The following is a 13,288-nucleotide window of genomic DNA, read 5'->3' as shown; positions in this document are numbered from 1 at the left end:
CTAGAATCTTTTAAGTTATTCTTCACCATCAAGAGATGGGGCCAAAAACGACATGTAAAAAAGTTGAGGATGAGTTATAACAAAAGAAGGTGGACGAGTTGGGTAGGTAACAAAAGCAAGCAGATTCAATTGGGTCCAGATCCACATCCAGATCCAGATCCAGATCCAGCCTATCAGTGAGATACAAAACGTAAAATGTGCATCCTGGCAGAGGTAAGCGCTCTGAGTGCCATTTTAGTGATCATTGCGACGAAGGCATGCAAAAGTAGGCTGAAAACAAACATCCCGCTCATTTCACGACAGTAAAAAGCCAAACATCTCACCATCGATTGGCAGATTATGGGAACAGTGTTGGGATAGGGGAAGCACAAAGCTGCTAACAGAACAGAGCAAAACCACCAGCTTTTCTGTAAAGGCTCATTCAAACTTTGCTGACACAATCAAGCTGAAGTGAAAGATAACAGCCAGAATTTTTTTTTTTAAACCATATCACTTACCAGTAATATGTAATAAGTAAAGAAAATTGAACAAACAAATACAAGTTCATTTTCATAATCTTTTTCTTCTTTTTATCTCCAACGACCACAATTATTTGTATATTACTGTGGTGTCGGGTAAGGAAAAGGGTTCTGGCCCAAGTCTTTCTGGAATCAGCTGATCAGACCTGATATTCGACTGACGGTGACAGAAATTTCCAATTTGTTCATGGTGCCGGCAATAACTCGCCGAGTCACCGGGATCACAGTTTATAGCTGGGTCAGGGTTCAATCCCAGGCTGAACAGCTTCGAGATAAGTACGCACACTTCGAAGCGAGAAACAATTTCACATTCGTTCAATTCCTGACATTCACAAGCAAAGGGCAAACGACATTTCAAAGTTGGTCTCCAAAGCTTCGGATTTAAAATCTTGCTCAGTTTTTCCGGATTATTTTCGAATCCAAAGAAGCTCCAGATCATGCTCGATGATGACCAGCTTTTTGAAGCAGATTTTTCTTTCCAAGGAGGTTGTCCATGTCCATTCCTAGTTTTGCCAGACAAAGAAAAAACTAGTGCTATCACCTGTCTCTGAAAAAAAAAAATTAATAATTGTAATTTTTTTTCAACGACATATATATATATATGTATATATATATATATATATATATATATATATATATATATATATATATATATATATATATATATATATTATATATTAGGGTGGTCTAAAAACAGCAAAAAAAATATAAACTAAAACGGGCACTCGGTAGAGCGCATACCTTCGCCGCGCAACTTTTTTTCCGGGCACATTTGAAAAACGTCATTTTAAAACGTCCATGACGTCATAACAGTCAGTCCGATTGAAGTCAAATTTGGTGTGTAACCTCCTTGAAGGCAGTCCAACAAAATGGAATGATAAACACTGAAAAATTAAAAAGTTGAAAAATGACGTCATTTTGACGCACTTCCGGGGACGTCACGTCCAATCGGGGACTACCATTCTGAAAACTCGTAGTTCACTGAACGTTTTAACGTTGGTTTCATGTCAATAGCTCTATTAGATCTGAAGCTATGCCTACAAGTATATTTTGACCTTGAGTGAGACCTTGACTGCAGAGTTCATTGACAAAACCTGAACATCAATAAACAGATATTTTGGTACCGATCCTAATGCCTGGATTTGGGAGACTTTGCTTTATAAATTATATAGATATTTGAATGTAAAATATCAGGACATTTTAGCCACAATTGAAAAACGTCATGTTCAAACGTCAATGGCGTCATAACGGTCAGTCCGATCGAAGTCAAATTTGGTGTGTGACGTCCTTAAGGTAAGTCCTACAAAACGGTATGATCTAAACTGATGAGATCGAAAATTGAAAATTTACGTCATCTTGTGACGTCATTTAGATGCACTTCCGATGACGTTACGTCAAATCCGACACTACATATCCGAAAGGCATCTCGTCATGGAACAATATGGTGGTGGTTGCATGTCGATAGCTGTATTATGAAGGAAGTTATGCTCAAAAGAGTGTTTTTGACCTTTTCATGACCTTGACCTTTGACCCGATCGCTCCCAAAATCTAATCAAATCGTCCTTGGATACTCACGAATCATCCCACCAAATTTCATGCAATTCGGTTTAATACTTTATGAGTTATGCGAATAACAAACAAACACACATATTCACAAATAAATAAATACACAGCGACCAAAACATAACCTTTCGCAGAATGCGAAGGTAAAAATTCAGATGTCTCCACAAGCCTTAAATTATTCCACTATGATTCAATAATGCGCAAAAAAAAATTAAAGTTGATCGGAGGTGATTTAGAGGTCGCTCCATATGACGACTTTTAGTTTCATGAGTTGGTTAAATTAGGGTATGGTCAGGTACGATTACGGGTACTTCTGGATGTCCGAAATGGAAATGGAGTGCATTTTCGAACTCTATGGGGTCGACTTACTCTAAGAAATGACTGCACCGACATTGAATTCACTATCATTTCGAAAATATGACCTAAAAGAAGATTTATCATTACTGGAGTTGAGCAACTAATCCTACTCATTTCGATATTTTCTAATCTATAATTAATTTGTTGTCCGTCTAAACATTTCTTAGAGTAAATAGATGCCACTGAGTTCGAAAATGCAGTCCATTTTCACCTAGGAAGTTCAGAAGTGCACGGATTCGCATCTCACCATACTTGGAGACACAACAGTATATACTACATATGTATGCAAAAGGCTTTATTAAAACTTTATTGCAAATTTTATTCAATTGCTACTCACTTCAATGGGAACCTTGCCCTTGACGCTGGCTGCAGATTTGTTTGATTTGAGGAACCAATTTTGTCAGTTTCGGCCTTAAATCACCACGTTTCGTGATTGCCAGTCGATTTCTCTCAGCTTTCTCTCTCTCCCTTTCTCTCCAAAGTGATCATATATTAATTCATTCATTCTGAATCCTCATGCCCCACCAAAATATTGCCAGGCCCCACCTTGAGAAACACTGGATTAGACGGTTCCAGAGAAAACATTCTTTAATAGTTTTCTTCAATCCAATATGGCTGCCAAACCATGTGACCTTTCAAGTATTCTTTAAACTTGTACTCCCAAGACTGGGAACATTTGTGTGAAGTTTCCCCTCGATCTGTCCAGCCGTTATGGAAAATATTTTTTATAGGTTTTAGGGTAAATCCATTATGGCTGCTAAACCATGTGACCTATGACATCATATGTGTTGTTACGAATTTGCCGCCCGCCCAGCGTGCGGAGAACCGCTTTCGCCAATGGCGGACGTCTCGCCCACCGGACGGACAATTCAGTCGAGACTTTCCGGAACAACGCCGAAAACCAGTCACGGGTGTGCTCCAAGCGCACACCACGGCCTAGTCAACACTCTACCCGCACGCGACAGGGTCAATCGCCGAATTATCGATATACCTAAGTATTCGCGTGGGCAGACTACCGAGAGACAGTACCTCAACGAAGGCCTGCTTGGACACGAACCGCTTAAGCGGTTCGTTCTGTTCTGGGATAACTGAGCGGTGTATTATCGCCAGGCCTCGTTGGACCAGATTCTATTATTGGCTATTTAAAAGCCCGCTAAATTCCGAGAGCAATACGGCGGTTCAATTGGGGAAAGAGGAAACAACGAACGGGTTAACATTTAAACACGCACATTTATTATTTACACACGTACACAGTAATGCAATGGAAAAGGTGAAACACGCATGCATTTATGCAAGGCAAAGAAAAGCAATGAAATCAACAAAAGCACGACAAGAATAACTACAACCGTTGTCTATTCATTATGTACAATTACTTAAACAGGTTTACTTAAGGACACGGCGCCACATCTCTCATACGAAAACCCCGAAAAGAAAAAGAAGGAAGGAAAACGTGACCGTGTGGTGATTTCCTGGGGCTCAGTCCTCATCACGAGCGACCCAGAGAGCCCAAGGTACGGAGCGCCTCCTCGCTCACGATCCTCAGCAACCGAGAGAAAGAGAGAAAGAGAGAAAGAGAGAAAGAGAGAAAGAGAGAAAGAGAGAAAGAGAGAAAGAGAGAAAGAGAGAAAGAGAGAAAGAGAGAAAGAGAGAAAGAGAGAAAGAGAGAAAGAGAGAAAGAGAGAAAGAGAGAGATTCTCCTCAGCGCTCGCGTTAGGAGACGACTCTCCCACTCTTCTTTTCTACGCGCTCTCGTTCCTCCTCTTTATACCCATGCCCCGCCCCTTCTCAACTCCCAACCTTCCTTCCAGAACATGTGGGAAACTTCCAGAAGGAAGCGTTTTCCCGCCAAATTAGGGACGTGCGCACCGTTGCCTGCTTCATTGCTTGGGTTTTCACCCTTGTCCCTTGCAGCGTGAAATCCACCACGTTTGTTAGTGAAGATGCCATTCGTTGGTGTGGAGGGGGAAACGGGGATCACCTGCTTTCCCTCGAAGAAGGCCAGGCCTCTGGCAACCGTGCTGAGGTGGAAATGCGGTGGTGGTGTGGTTGGCGTTTTGATGGTGGTGTGGCTGGCGTTTGTGGTGGTCGGGAGGGTGGTGTGGCTGGCGTTTGTGGTGGTAGTGTGGGTGGTGTGGTTGGGCGGTGGTGGTTAAGGTGGTTGTTGTGAAGGCGGCTGTTCGTTGTCTGTGGGGATGTTGGCGGTTGACGAGAAGGTGGTTGTGGTGATCATGGTTGTTGTGGTTGGTGGCGCTTTGCGGTGGTAGTAATGGCGGTTGGTCCAAAATAACGATAGTAAAAGAATAATGGCTAACTCAAAGATCACAGCCTGGGTGACACAAATAATTCCCATTAAACAATGGTGGAGAAATCTAACTGAACACAGACTTATCGGCATAACTGAACTAAGGACCAATATGGTGTTCCGCGAATTTCCACAGCCGTAACAGTATGAACCTTTTTCTCTTCATGGACAGGCGGTCATACGTGCAAAGTTTTGCCTCAATCTGTTCAGCCACTTGAGAGAAGAAAATTTTTGAAGGTTTTTTTTGTTAGTTTTTTTTAACAATGTGGCTGCCAAATCATGTGACCAATGAAGTCATCAATTTTTTTTTTATCCTGAGATGACCTTCAAAAATGTTCATACTGATCAGACGTAGCATTCTATATCTGCAATTGTGACATCATAACGAAGGCACCTATGACGTCATTTAAAAAAAGAAAATCACATTCCCCATGATGAGTACTTGTCATGTGCCAGTCTGCCAAGTTTCAATTTTTTCCTTCTTGCAGTTTCAGAGATACAGAGGTCCAAACTTTGTCTGTTTTATCAGCATGGCTACTACACTACATGACCTACGATGTCATAATTAGCAATAAAACAGTACATGAGTAGTCGCAACTATGGTGAAAATTTCGTCTCAATCCGACAAGCTGTTGCGGAGAAAAACACTAAAGTTCTGTGCGGACAAACAAACGGACCCAAATGCAGTAAGCTCTCCTCCGGCGAGGTTAATAAGCTAATGCTGCGTCGGATCCCGGAAGGAGAAGTGCAATACACATCCAGACAGTGCGCGAGTACATGTCTGTTGATGTTCGTCACAACTTGATCAAACTAAACATAGAAAAACGGACTTGTCTTTGGCCGTTTAATAAAGAATGACAGAAGAAGCTTTCGATGTCATTTAATGAACCAAGAAACTGATTCTCGATGGACGATGTGAGGTTAGGCATAGTCGGAATCAGCTCGAGAGACTTGGAACTGTTACAGGCAGGAAATCAGATCGGTATAATTTATGGCTTGATTCCCGTTTCCGATGGATGGAATAGATTCTAACTGGGTAATTGATTCTTTCGTCCAAGCCTACTGTGTATTGTACTTACTCTTCCATGAGCCTGGACTTTGCACACACACACACACACACACACACACACACACACACACACACACACACACACACACACACACACACACACACACACACACACACACACACACACACACACACACACACACACACACAAAGGCATTTCCAAGAATATCAAAATAATGCCTACACTTAACTGATCAAGTATCAGAAGGAAAACGAAACTCGAGCAAAGTCAATGCCGTGCAATCGCAAATCCCCACTAAAAGCAAAGTTGAAAGATGACAAAAAGTTCCACTAGAAATTACCCAATATCAAATTTTGAGTTTGTATTTTTCCACTTTGACCCCAAGTTCACACCCTGGGGCATGAATTGGGGCTCAAATCAAAATAAAAAAAAACATAACATATTTCATGCTTCCCCCAATGTTGATTGCATATACAGTTTCATTTAAAAATGTTTGAAAACATGCTCGTAATTGCATTTTTTGGTGTTTGACCTTTTGGCCACACCCCAGGGGGAAGGGCCAAAATTATACTGCTCTCCCTCACATTCTTGCCATGTGGTGATCAGAACTACCAAGTTTGGTGAATTTGTGCACAACTGTTTAAGAGGAGATAGCGTGATGGACACACAGATGGAGCAGATTACAATATCCACGTTTTTTTTGTTTTTTTTTTCCAAAAAGCGTAGGGATTAAAAAAAGAAAACACAATGCTTTTTATTGCCCACTCCCAATACATTACTTTTTTGCCCTCCATCTCCTTACTCCTTCATGATCATAGGATTTTATACAAAAAGCTTTTGCCTGTGGAACAAGAATGTTGGGAAATAAAGGTCCCACAGACCGTTTCAACCTCTCAGAACATTTCAACACGGCATGACAAATTCTCTCCGTATATGCTACATGGCGTCGGTGGATGAGTAGTTTCAGCTTTCAATTAATATTGCTTTCAACACTGTAATACAACATACAGGCACAACTACAAATAAATTAACAAGCACTGCATAAAAAAACTACAACGGCACTTGGCTGAACAGTTTACGTTTTGTATCCCACTGATATCACGATGCAGATCCGGCCACAAACAAAATCAAATCGGCTTGTTCTCATCACCCAACACAACCACCACGTTCTCATAATACGTCCACAACTTTTTGAAATATCGTGCTATATATTGGTTTTAGCCTAATCGCTCAATGGTGAAGAATAACTTGAGAATTTTTGTTTTAATTTTCTTATCCAGATCTGGATATGGATCTTCCCTAAAATCGAATCAATTTGTCTTTGTCATACAACCAACCTGACCACCAAGTTTTGTCCGAACCCATCTGCAACTTTTTGAGATATCCTGCTCACAGTCAAACAAAAAGACAGGGTACAGACAGGGGTGAAAACATAACCTCTGTCAACCTTCGGTTCCACAGGTAACAACACTACAACACAACTATTTAACTAACTGTCTTGGAGAAAATAAATATTTCTAATCAACTGCAGCTGCAAGATTTCTCCAGGAGAGGTTAAAAAAAAATTAAAAACCCACTTAAACCTGTTCATATGTTGACCACTTGGCTGCAGGATACAAAGCTAGAAAGCATCGCAAAATGCAAAGGCCGTCCACGTTTGCTTTGTACTCCAACTAAACTTGATAAAAACAGGTGAAAAAAAAACAGAGGTACATTTTATGAACGAGCAAATTGCCCATGCCCACAAGGGATTTTAAATGGGGAAGGGATGAAGGAGGCAAAAATGCAAATGGTGTCTTCAGTCATCGAGCCGGCAAGCTGGGAGAAACAATTCATATTTATTGCCACATCTGATGCAACTTAAATACTCTCATGGTGGCGAGGTGCTCCATTTGAAACTGTTTGTTCAACACATGGAGCTTTTTAATGCCTTGTGTCCAAAATAAAAAAAAATTGTGTTGGTGTTAAAGCCAGTGACCAATTGTAAATTAATAATCGGATTAGCTTTCACATTATCAAGGTTTGCTGATTTGATGAAAAATCTCAAATGGCGAAGAAGTTATGACTTGGACAGACACACTGAATCTCAAATGGTTAAGAGATAAAGAAACACTTAAGCGATTACAAAACCTAGCCATCTCACATGGATGGGCTGACAAGGGCAATTTGTACTTCCTGTGACTTTGCCTTTTTTACATTTTGACCCATCTATTCGTCTTCTCCATATTCTCATGATATAGTTTGTTCAAAAGTGATGACAAAAGCTCAAATGATTAAAAAATTAAAAAAGTTATGCAACAGACAGGTGATTACAAATCCCAGTCTCTTGCTGCATGGGCAGACAGGCTTATAAAACTGAACAATCAATGCAGAGCCTCACCAAGGTACGTAGATTACAGTATATCTGAGAATGATCAGTCTTCAATTAATGTAATCTGGGTGGACACACAAAGACAAACGAGATGGCGGTGCGACAAGGATGCCTCATTTCTCCCTCCTCCATCTTTCTCGATGATTCTACTGCCTGAACCCACCCGTGATGATTCAAGTGCCTCCATTCCAAAGAGGAAAGATGTCAAGACCTCAAAAGGTAGTGGAAGCAACGAAGGAGACCAGAATGGAATTTAGAGGCTGCAAAGCACGAAGCGGTGTGACAATGAGAGGGCTCACACCAAACCGCCGACATGGGAACAGCACGGCACGCTCATGCAATGGAGATGTGAAATACTCGAATAGATGTCGCTGCACTGAGCAGTCGGTGAGAGAGACACACACAGCTTGCAGCAGTAGGATATGTGGCCGCAAGCGAAGCGGCAAGGGTATCATCTCAGTCAGGACAAAGAACGGTCAGTGTGGCAGCAATCGCAGGAGGAAGAAGAGGAGTCACCTTTGTGGAGGCTGGGAGGTCAGGAATGGGGGTGTCACCTTTGTGGAGACTGAGAAGGATGAGGGCGCAACGGAAACCTTGCATGCGACACATGATAGGACGGGTGCGTTGGAGTACATTAAAAAACAACTCTGAACAAAGGGTCCAAGAACCCCGCCAGAGAAAGCTCTGTGAGTCTGTGCGAACACACGAGGCAGCCAAGGAGTGTCCTGTAAAGGAAAACAGCTACACCTACCCCAAAAAGAGGCAGAGAGCGATGCTTCAAAGTACAAAGCAAGGATGATGCTGCCTGTCTCAAAGGAAAGACTGAAGCAAGGCAGCAAAACAGAACAACAAGCAGTCATAGACTGGTACTTACGAAATCGTCAACTTGACCTCTGACTTTGTCAAATAAAAGCTGTCTCGAGAGAAGGTAACGACGCAAACCAGAAGTTTCTACGATGATTCTGTACCAAACCATCAAAAATTGAATGTTTGACCTCACTGTGACCTTGACCTTTGACCAAAAATCGAATCAGCGCTAGCCATCACCCTCCTAAATCACGTGGTGAAATTTGACATTGGTAGCTTCTTCCGTTCTTGAGTTATAACTTTTTTTGGATGTTTGACCTCACCGTGACCTTGACCTTTGATCGATTTTGACCAAAATCTAATCAGCGCAAGCCATCACCCTCCTGAATCACGTGGTGTAATTTGACATTGCAGCTTCTTCCGTTCGAGTTATCGTGCCCACAAACACACACACAAACAAACAAGCAGTCATAGACTGGTACTTACGAAATCGTCAACTTGACCTCTGACCTTGTCTAATAAAAGCTGTCTCGAGAGAAGGTAGCGACGCAAACCAGAAGTTTCTACGATGATTCTGTACCAAACCATCAAAAATCGTAACGTCGACCGAAGCAAAAATCTCCATTTATCCACGCAATTATTTCATATTATTTTATCAAAGTCACAAAACCGTAATATTCGGCCATCCACCAACAATTTATACATAATCCGACGGCTCAGCGAGTCAGGCATGTGACGATAACCTTTATTGGGATAAAAAATGACTTTTAAACACCATCTTTATCGAAAACACCGTCAGCGTGCACACAGAAAAGCTTTACGCGACTCAACGACGCGTCTGCTGGAGCGCACTGCATCACGTGACGACCCGTGTGAAATATTTTTTATACAATCTTAAAAAGTCTCCAAAACATCCGATTTTTACGAGAATTTTGACAACCGAGTTTTAAGCGTCCTAAGCGATCGCAAAAACAGAAGACAAAATTAAAATTGAAGTTAAAACGAACTCATAATGTCGAGCGAAGCAAAAATACTACATTTCTCCACATGAATTTACGGAATTATGTTTGACCTCACTCTGACCTTTCACCGATTTTGACCAAAATCTAATCAGCGCTAGCCATCACCCTCCTGAATCACGTGGTGTAATTTGACATTGGTAGCTTCTTCTGTTCTAGAGTTATCCTTTTTTGGATGTTTGACCTCACTGTGACCGATTTTGACGAAAATATAATCAGCGCTAGCCATCACCCTCCTGAATCACGTGGTGTAATTTGACATTGGTAGCTTCTTCTGTTCTCGAGTTATCTGTACCAAACCATCAAAAATCGAATATTTGAACTCACTGTGACCGATTTTGACCAAAATCTAATCAGCGCTAGCCATCACCCTCCTGAATCACGTGGTGTAATTTGACATTGGTAGCTTCTTCCGTTCTCGAGTTATTGTGCCGACAAATAAACAAACAAGCAGTCATAGACTGGTACTTACGAAATCCTCAACTTGACCTCTGACATTGTCTAATAAAAGCTGTCTCGAGAGAAGGTAGCGACGCAAACCAGAAGTTTCTACAATGATTCTGTATCAAACCATCAAAAATCGTAACGTCAACCGAAGCAAAAATCTCCATTTCTCCATGCAATTACACCTTAACGTAACTCAACGACGCGTCTGCTCGAGCGTACTGCATCATGGGACGACCAGTGACGCGTCAAGTGAAATATTTTTTATACAATCTTAAAACGTCTCCAAAACATCCGATTTTTACCAGAATTTCGACAACCAAGTTTGAAGCGTCCAAAGCGATCGCAAAAACCGAAGACAAAATTAAAATTGAAGTTAAAACGAACTCGTAATGTCGAGCGAAGCAAAAATACTCCATTTCTCCACGTGAATTTATGGAATTATGTTTGACCTCACTGTGGCCTTGACCTTTGACCGATTTTGACCAAAATCTAATCATCACTAGCCATCACCCTCCTGAATCACGTGGTGTAATTTGACATTGGTAGCTTCTTCCGTTCGAGTTGTCGTGCCTACAAACAAACAAGCAGTCATAGACTGGTACTTACGAAATTGTCAACTTGACCTCTGACCTTGTCTAATAAAAGCTGTCTCTCGAGAAGGTAGCGACGCAAACAAGAAGTTTCTACGATGATTCTGTACCAAACCATCAAAAATCGAATGTTTTGGATGTTTGACCTCACTGTGACCTTGAGCTTTGACCGATTTTGACCAAAATCTAATCAGCGCTAGCCACCACCCTCCTGAATCACGTGGTGGAATTTGACATTGGAAGCTTCTTCCGTTCTCGAGTTATCATTTTTTGGATGTTTGAGCTCACTGTGACCTTGACCTTTGACTGATTTTGACCAAAATCTAATCAGCACTAGCCATCACCCTCCTGAATCACGTGGTGTAATTTGACATTGGTAGCTTCTTCCGTTCTCGAATTATCGTGCCTACAAACAAACAAACAAACAAACAAGCAGTCATAGACTGGTACTTACGAAATCGTCAACTTGACCTCTGACCTTGTCTAATAAAAGCTGTCTCTTGAGAAGGTAGCGACACAAACCAGAAGTTCCTACGATGATTCTGTACCAAACCATCAAAAATCGAATGTTTGACCTCACTGTGACCTTGACCTTTAACCGATTTTGACCAAAATCTAATCAGCACTAGCCACCACCCTCCTGAATCACGTGGTGCAATTTGACATTGGTAGCTTCTTCCGTTCTCGAGTTATCATTTTTTGGATATTTGACCTCACTGTGACCTGGACCTTTGACCGATTTTGACCAAAATCTAAGCAGCACCAAGCCATCAGCCTCCCGAATCACGTGGTGTAATTTGACATTGGGAGCTTCTTCCGTTCTCGAGTTATCTGTACCAAACCATCAAAATCGAATATTTGACCTCACCGTGACCTTTGACCGATTTTAACCAAAATCTAATCAGTACTCGCCATCACCCTCCTGAATCACGTGGTGTAATTTGACATTGGTAGCTTCTTCCGTTCTCGAGTTATCGTGCCGACAAACAAACATACAAACAAACAAAAACAGAAACGGAAGTCATCAATTTCCTTACGAAATCTTTAGATTTCATAAGTAACAAACAGTCATAGACTGGTACTTACGAAATCGTCAACTTGACCTCTGACCTTGTCTAATAAAAGCTGTCTCTCGAGAAGGGAGCGACGCAAACCAGAAGTTTCTACGATGAGTCTGTATCAAACCATCAAAAATCGTAACGTCGACCGAAGCAAAAATCTCCATTTCTCCACGCAATTATACCTTAACGTAATTCAACGACGCGTCTGCTCGAGCGCACTGCATCATGGGACGACCCGTGACGCGTCGAGTGAAATATTTTTTATACAATCTTAAAACGTCTCCAAAACATCCGATTTTTACCAGAATTTCTACAACCGAGTTTTAAGCGTCCTAAGCGATCGCAAAAACCGAAGACAAAATTAAAATCGAAGTTAAAATGAACTCGTAACGTCGAGCGAAGCAAAAATACTCCATTTCTCCACATGAATTTACGGAATTATGTTTGACCTCACTGTGACCTTGACCTTTGACCGATTTTGACCAAAATCTAATCAGCACTAGCCATCACCCTCCTGAATCACGTGGTGTCATTTGACATTGGTAGCTTCTTCCGTTCTCGAGTTATCGTGCCTACAAACAAACAAACAAACAAGCAGTCATAGACTGGTACTTACGAAATTGTCAACTTGACCTCTGACCTTGTCTAATAAAAGCTGTCTCTCGAGAAGGTAGCGACGCAAACCAGAAGTTTCTACGATGATTCTGCACCAAACCATCAAAAATCGAATGTTTTGGATGTTTGACCTCACTGTGACCTTGACCTTTGACCGATTTTGACCAAAATCTAATCAGCACTAGCCACCACCCTCCTGAATCACGTGGTGTAATTTGACATTGGTAGCTTCTTCCGTTCGAGTTATCATTTTTTGGATGTTTGACCTCACTGTGACCTTGATCTTTGACCGATTTTGACCAAAATCTAATCAGCACTAGCCACCACCCTCCTGAATCACGTGGTGTAATTTGACATTGGTAGCTTCTTCCGTTCGAGTTATCATTTTTTGGATGTTTGACCTCACTGTGACCTTGACCTTTGACCGATTTTGACCAAAATCTAATCAGCACTATCCATCACCCTCCTGAATCACGTGGTGTTATTTGACATTGGTTGCTTCTTCCGTTCGAGTTATCGTGCCTACAAACAAACAAACAGAAACGGAAGTGATCAATATACTTACGAAATCTTTAGATTTCGTAAGTAATAATGAAAGCTGGAATGC

General features: G+C 41.5%; 1 protein-coding gene across 3 annotated transcripts in view; it reads right to left on the bottom strand.

Moving 5' to 3' along the window:
* Positions 1-13,288, bottom strand: part of LOC147011638 (inositol polyphosphate 5-phosphatase OCRL-like) — an 83,754-nt gene that overhangs the window by 41,546 nt on the left and 28,920 nt on the right. The gene's annotated exons all lie outside the window — the stretch shown is intronic.

This window comes from Eptatretus burgeri, chromosome 15, assembly GCF_056783735.1.
Source record: "Eptatretus burgeri isolate ZD-2024b chromosome 15, Ebu_testis_v1, whole genome shotgun sequence".
In the NCBI taxonomy this organism is placed as follows: domain Eukaryota; kingdom Metazoa; phylum Chordata; class Myxini; order Myxiniformes; family Myxinidae; genus Eptatretus; species Eptatretus burgeri.
This window is presented reverse-complemented; position numbering and strand designations above follow the sequence as displayed.